This window comes from Dermacentor silvarum, chromosome 10 (assembly GCF_013339745.2).
Source record: "Dermacentor silvarum isolate Dsil-2018 chromosome 10, BIME_Dsil_1.4, whole genome shotgun sequence".
Lineage (NCBI taxonomy): Eukaryota > Metazoa > Arthropoda > Arachnida > Ixodida > Ixodidae > Dermacentor > Dermacentor silvarum.
In genome coordinates, this window is record NC_051163.1 from 5250974 (window position 1) to 5258074 (window position 7101).

Sequence of the window (7101 nt, forward strand, 5' to 3'; positions counted from 1 at the left end):
ATCATTGCCGGCGGGCCAAAGATGTTGTACACTGTGCCCCATTTTCGGGCCAGATCACTGGTGCATATGTCAAACGTATTTCGGCACGCAGCTCAAGTATAAAACAAGTCACAGTTTCGCCCGAAAAGCGAAGCATCGATTGCGACAGCAAATTAGTACACATCTATACGAAGTAAGGATAGCAGTTTTATCGACCGTATAAACTTGTAAGCATAGGCTTAATTACTAACTAAATTAACAAGCATGGTGTCACGCGCGCAGAAGCAAACGTGAAATATCTCACTCGATGACCGCGCATACTCGCTGTCAAAACGCCGGAGTGAGAAAGCGCCGCTCAGCAGCAAGCGAATTGGCCTTCGTGTTGCCTCTCGCTTCAACGCGAACAAAGCCGCGGAAACAGCGCACGGCAGACTCTGTCCCTGTCGCGGATGGTTTTCAAGATAGGGCAGACCACGCGGCCGCGGCAGCCGCCGGTGTAAAACGCCACCCCCCTCCCTACCATCCCTCCCCTCCCCCCGGAGCCTGGTGCGCGACGGAAGACGGCGCGCTTCCTCCCCCCTTTCCCTCCTTGCGCCGGCGAGATTGAGCCGCCATTGTCCGCACACCTTCGCACGCTTTTTCTCGCACATACAGCATACGGCGCGCGGCGATGATGTTATCGCCCTTGGACTTTATACGCAACCTCACGGCCACGGCAGAAACGCGCCTGGAGTGCTAATAGAATTGCTCTCGCCATAAAAGCAAGCGCAAGAGGGTGACATAGGCTTCCTAGGGTGACGAGCTGCGCAACGGCTCCTGCGTTGCCCAGGGGGCGCTGCAAAAATGGTGCTAAAAGCGCCCTCAATCCGAAACTGGGTAGTACCAAGCTCGGTCGTCTGCTTCGGAAAGCACGTTTACAATATGGACCCGCCACTTTCCGTTGTGTTGTATCACGGCTTGCAGCGAATATCGGGCGCCGAAGATTTTTTCAGGGGTGACACGCTGCATAAGGGCAGGAAATTATGCAACGCCGAATACGTGTACGCCGTTCAAGAAATAAGCGGCGAAGTTTTATAGCGCGGTGTCAATCGCAAGTGAAGCGAGTCATGTACGAAGTTGAACTTCAGGTAAGGTTTTCACACTGCTAGATTCAGGCGCACAAACGCGAGGAAATGCTTGCTATAAATGAATTCACAGCAGCGATAAGCAGACATCACGTGTACGGAACTGCTCGAGCTCACGACGGTACGCGCCGCGACGGCAGCGGTCTTTCAGCATGCCGCGATGTACGAACTGCTCGAGCGCACGATCGTACGCGCAACGCCTGCTCCATACGTACGCAGGCACGGAGGAGAAATTCCTGGCCGAGGTGGAGGAGAAATGTTTTGGAGGAGACATGGCCCCGCGCCCCTACGACGCAGAATATCAAGGAAAGCCCAACCATGCGTTGGACGCCCCCATTAGCGAATTCGAGGTCCGCGCAGCCATCGGGTGCATGACAAAGAATACGGCAGCGGGAGCGGACAAAATCACCAACGCAATGATCAGAAATATGAGCGACTGCTCGATCACGGCCTTTACAAAATTCATTAACGAGCACTGGGCACTTGGCACCATACCGCAACAGTGGAAACATGCCCAGGTAATTCTAATCCCAAAGCCCGGTAAGAAATTGGAAGTAGCAAACCTGCGCCCCATCTCCCTCACGTCATGCCTAGGCAAATTGTATGAGAGGGTGATAAACAAACGGCTGCAGGACCATCTCGAAAACAATGACCTAATGCCGCACAACGTCTTTGGCTTCAGGCCCCACCTCTCAGCTCAGGACGTCCTGCTCCAGCTGAAAGAGGAGGTGCTGATACAACCCGCAGCAGGATGCGAGCACGTAGTTATGGCTGTCGACATAAAAGGCGCCTTTGACAACGTGAGCCATCAGGGGATCCTGGACGGCCTCACCGACACAAAATGCGGGGAAAGAATCTACAAATACGTTAGGGCCTTTCTAAGTAATCGCACGGCTGAAATCAAGATCGGCACCCTACAATCGCGACTAATACAAGTGCCACATCGCGGAACACCACAAGGAGCAGTAATCTCTCCAACCCTCTTCAATGTAGCCATGCTAGGCCTAGCTAGGACACTCCAGGACCAGCCGCATATACGGTCCGCTATGTATGCGGACGACATCACGGTCTGGACTACCACAGGCTCGCTGGGGCAAAAGGAAGAGAGACTGCAGGAAGCCGCAAGCATCATCGAGGCATACGTAGTGGAACGCGGCATGCAATGCGCCCCACAAAAATCAGAGTTAATTAGAATATGGAAAGGCAAGGGCAACCAATCGGTCCCAGCGGATATGCAACACAAATTAGAGGTACACTTGGCTGGGAAAAAGATAGAGGAGAAAACCACCATCCGCATCCTGGGCATGTGGGTTCAGTCAAACCAAAGATGCACCGTGAACCTCCACCGCATTCAGACATCCGTAAAACAGGTGTCTAGAATGATCAGAAGGGTCACTAGTACAAAGGTTGGCATGAGAGAAAACGACACAATTCGTCTCGTCAAAAGTCTTATCGAAAGTAGAATGCTATACAGTCTTCCTTACTACAACTTGCTAAAGACTGAGATACACTCCATAGAAACCTGTCTGCGGGGAGCTTACAAAACGGCCCTGCAGCTTTCCCAAACGACCTCAACGGAACTCCTTATGGCCCTTGGGGTCTCGAATACCTTCGACGAACTCATGGAGGCACAGCTCAATGTACAAAAGTTAAGGCTCACCCAGACAGCAACGGGACGAGACACCCTGCGCAGACTGGGCTTCCGAGACTGCACGAAACTCCATAACAGACAGACGGACCTCACAACCGCCCAGAGAGAAAAAATCACGGTTTCTCCAGTCCCACAAGGGATGGACCCTGTCCTAAACCCGGGACGCAGAGAAGCTAGGGCTAAGCACTACAAGAAAACATATGAGGGCCGGAATAACACATACTACACTGACGCCACAGTACACAGAACACGTACACCATGGTTTGCAGCCACAGTGATAGATAGCAGTTACAAAGAAGTCACGAGTACCACAGCGCGGGCCCACAATATCTGCGAGGCCGAGGAGATAGCCATCGCTATGGCTATTGCAGCGCACGCAAACACAAACGAGGTAGGCCACATCTTGACGGACTCCATGCAGGCGTGTAGAAACTACCGAAACGGTAGGGTCTGCGTGGCAGCCGCCAAGATAATAAATGAACACAAGGACCTTGGCGCAATCAAACTCATCTGGATACCAGGTCATACTGGCATAGGGGGAAATGAACTCGCCCACATGGTGGCCACTGCGCACGCAACTTACCAGTGCCACCGCGACAGTGAGGCGAGCATCAAACCCGAACCGGTAGACTGGAGCCGATCGGCAATCCTCGAATATTACAGGAGAGCTCGAATGAAATTCGCCCCACCCCAACGGAAACTAAGCAAAACGGAACAAGTCACTTGGAGAAGGTTGCAAACTAAAACTTACCCGCACCTGCATCTCCTACACAAAATAGATAAACAGAGGTATCCAGATGAGTGCCCGTGGTGCGGGGCCGAGCCCACGCTGGACCACATCACGTGGGAATGCGCCAAGGCTCCTCAAGACAACATTCACGAAACCACAACGCGAGGGATGGGAGGCCCTGCTCTCCAGCTCGGAGGAGGCGGCCCAGAGAGCTGCCACACTCCAGGCCAGCCGCAGAGCACACGCCAGCGGAGCCCTAGAATAGGGGCCCCGACCAACCTGAAGACCGCTCGTCCTATATTTTTTACAATAAATGTTTTCTACTATTACTACGCGCCGCGACGGCAGCGGTCATTTGACATGCCGCGAAACGGCGGGCCTCCTGCAATCTTTGTTGACTGCATGCCGCTAGACAAGTAATTATGCCTGCACTGTAGTAGCGGCCATCTGTCCCTTTAGCAATTGCTAAATAACTGATGCAATGAAATGAGCTCGCCGTAACGTACGTGCGAATCGCGCTGCAGCGCGAGCTCGGGCGCTGCTCGCTTGATGTAGCTTTTAATGACAGCGCTGGAACATCGATGTGCTGTAATCAATACTACCTTGCTGCGCTGCCTCAACGTGCTGGCTTGAGGTCAAGGATGAGCGCATTTAACTCTCAAAGCTGTGCTGCTCGTAGTGGGGTAGTGAAGTTATCCAGCGCGCCCGACGCTCCGCTTCGTGAGGCCTTGAAGGAAAACGGTAGAATATGATGTTGGGATTCAGGCCTTCTTGCTCGTGGCAGCTCACGACGCAGCAGTAACGACGGTGACGCTTTTTCGAGGCTCAGCTAGGTCTCTCCTGATCGGCGTCGCCGATTCCTTCTGCTTCCAGCATTATGTCCCACGGGACACGGACAGTCCGCTTTCGTTAAACTAAGGGACACTAAAGAGAAACAGGAAGTTGAGCTTAAATGGTACATTATCCTTTCACGATCACAGCCATACCATCCTTACTGCAAACAGATGTTTAATAGGCGAGAAAATAGCGAAAAACTGAAGGATAGGTGCTGACGCCCCTTCGAATTTCCCGCACTACACGTTCTGACGTCGGAGATTACAAATGCAGGCCGGTCGCGATTGGTCGAGAGCGATGTAGAGCTGTTAATAAAACGCAAAATTAAATACACCTTAAACGTACATAAACAGCATTCGCCAACTTTTTAAACCGTTTCAAGCGAGGAAGTACAAGTTTAGCACAAAATTAAATAAGAAAAAATGGCATGGCGATACATGCGGCCGTGATAGTTTCGTAGTTTCGTTTTTGGTCAATGCATCGTCGCGCGCGCCTGTTACGCTCTACGGTGTTTGGTTGCGTGTTGCGTGGCTCGAAAAACGTTGACTTCGCGGGAAACAGCCAGAAAATGCCTCGTGTGTGTAGTGTTGAGGGCTGTATAAATGGCCCAAGGCGCTTGCTGAGGGGCAGCGGCAGTGTTGACTCGATTGTGTCCTTTCATGTGGTGTCCCGCGGTGAGCCCCGGCTCCCCGGCGTTCGCAATGGCTCAGTGCTCTGCCGATAATGAAACGGCAAAAGAGCCAGAGAAACCGATGGTGTGCTCTCTGCATTTCTCGCCCTCGGATTATGTGTATAATTCTGCCCTCGGAAAGTATCTTGGCGTGCCCCAGAGGCCAGTCCTTTCTCGAGCATGCTGTTCCCTCAATGCGGCCTTCATCAAACCCCCTTCCGGTGCCCCTGCAGCAGCAAACTGGCGGCTCGGTGAGTGCTGAATGTCATTAAATAAAGCCACGAAATAACCATACCGAGTACGTACGCAACTTTCTACGCTTGTTCTGTCGGGAACATCGTCGCCTGGCGGACCGGACGCTTCGCCTTCCGTCGACGAAAACGAAGCTCTCCGCCGGCGCGGCCTGCGGTTCACCGCCATCGCACGCGGAAACACCTACCGCTCGAGCACGGATGATAATTTCGCGCTCAGTTTCACTGAATATCGCTGAAATGCAGTCCTGCTTCCCTGGCGAGCTCTTCGTTGCAAGGTTCAGCTGCAGCAACGGTATCCATCGCGGCGAACGCAAACGCAGCGACCATGCATGCAGCCATGATGCATCCAGTGCCTCGGCCGTTTAGGCAAGCGGTGACGTATCATGGCGCATTCTGATTCGCCGAGAGCAATGAAATCTGTGACGACACTGCTTCAGCGCCAAATCTGGGGTGAGAGAAATTGAGGAAGAGATATTTGGTGTTTGTTTACGAATTTCTCCGCTAATAACTCATATTTTTGCACCCAACAAAAACTGCATGCATTCCTGAAGGTCCCTCTTTTATTCCAGCTGAACTTCCTGTTTCTCTTTAGTGTCCCTTTAAACTATAGGTTGCGGCCAGCTCGCAGCGTAGTCGGCGTGGTCTGTGAGAAGTGACGAGCCTTTTCGCATTCGAAACAGGGCAGAAAAAAGTGCGAATCGACGCAAAACTCGGGCTCGAAACGTGCTTCGCCACAGCGAGGGCTCAGTACTACCCAAGCTGGTACTACCCAGATGATGTTTTTTGCCGCCACCAGGCGCCGTTACTAACCTCAAACTCCAGCGCAAGATGCCCATAGATAGCACAAGGCCTGTGTACTTCGATCCATGAGGTCATGCTACCTTGCCCGAATGCTATAGAATCTAATGGGCATAAGCAGCGGTGATTTGGTCGTCAGCGCGTTCGTCACGCCGGGTTTGGCAGTGGAAATTTTGGCCCAAGTAGCATGACGTCATAAGCGGAGTGCACAGGCCTGTTATCTAGGAGGCGTTGGCAGCGCCCGTGTGTTTCCCTTGCCATTTGCTATTCTCGCAGCAAACAAACCTTTCCGAGTGAGTGAACTGGTTTGCGTTTACGTCAAATGCCACGAACAACGAATAAACTGCTAAAAAGAAAATAACGATCAGATAGCTTTAGTAACGGGTTGTGTGGTTCCCGCAGCTGCCACGCTCAGTTGGCACGATGTGAGCGTCTGTCCCTCTTCCGCTTGGAGGCGCGACTGGAAGCAGAAAGAAAAGCAGGCAGTGAAATAAAGTGAGGAGCCCAGGGAGTATCCTGCTTCTCACAGGGCGGAGCTTTCCAGACAAGGAGTGCCCTTCGGTGAACTGACGAGAGGCGCATTCACTTGATATAGCATCGAGAGGGACATTGCACACAAACCTCATTTTAAGTGCGTTTGCCGTAGCTTTAGTTATCCGTCATTTGCTTGTGCATAGATCTGTTTCGCGCCTGTACGTTGCCAAGCGGTGGTTCTAAAAGTCCTGGCTGTGTTTGCAAGCCCAAGACGGGTTTTCTGCAGCGGGAGTCCACCTCGGCAGTCGGATCGCGTGACGAGCGGTGAAAGATGGTGCCGACGCACGCTCTCTGTCTCGACGCGCGTGTTCATGAAAGCAGCTTGGTACATCCACGATGCATTCCGACGGGAGCGCCCTGACCGACTTGGCTCGCACGGATCCGATACATGAACTTCTGAGAGAAGTGGTGAAATGAACGGGCGGTATACCTCGCTCAGTCGCGACCATGTTACTGCGATAACATCCCGTTAGTCATGTCTGCTGCATCGGCACATGCGCCCGAATGCGATCTGTACGAACAGGACT